This window comes from Lipotes vexillifer, unplaced genomic scaffold (assembly GCF_000442215.2).
Source record: "Lipotes vexillifer unplaced genomic scaffold, Lipotes_vexillifer_v1.1 scaffold1063, whole genome shotgun sequence".
Lineage (NCBI taxonomy): Eukaryota > Metazoa > Chordata > Mammalia > Artiodactyla > Lipotidae > Lipotes > Lipotes vexillifer.
This window is the reverse complement of record NW_006799734.1, coordinates 2,710,132-2,710,792: the sequence shown is the minus strand read 5'-3', so window position 1 is coordinate 2,710,792 and position 661 is coordinate 2,710,132.

Below are 661 nucleotides of genomic sequence, written 5' to 3'. Positions count from 1 at the left end.
GTGGGGGAACCAGAGCCCGTGAGCAGCTGGGATTCTGGACTGACTCCTCTGGAAAGGAACGTAGCTGTAAAACCTCTGGGCTAACCTGCGGCAAACTGCACCCAGGGGTACAAATAATTCCTGGGGAACCTCTGAGCACGCGCGGAATAGAAGGCAGCGTCCTTAACCGGACAGGAGTCTGTACAAAAGCCTCCACCGTACTCAATGGTGCGAGTGGGGAAATACTGAAAGCTTCTCCCACGATGGAAAACAAAGCCGGCCGCTCCTGTTACCAGCTGTGCGCAGTGCTGGGCACGACGTACTGAGGTAAGCAGAGAGAAGAGGAAAAGGTGAAAGGATGGAAAAGATGAATTAAAAGGGTCATTTTCAGTTGGCATAATTTCGTATTGATGGGACTTCCCTGGTGGTTCTGTGGCTGAGATTCTGCGCTCCCAACGCAGGGGGCCTGGGTTCCATCCCTGGTCAGGGAACTAGATCCCACACGCCGCAACTGAGAGTTCGTGTGTTGCAACTAAGACCTGACACGGCCAAATAAATGAATTTGAAAAAATATTTTTTTTTTATTGAGAATATCTTTTTTTTTTTTTTTTTTTTTTTTTTTTTGCGGTATAATTGCTTTACAATGGTGTTAGTTTCTGCTTTATAACAAAGTGAATCAGTT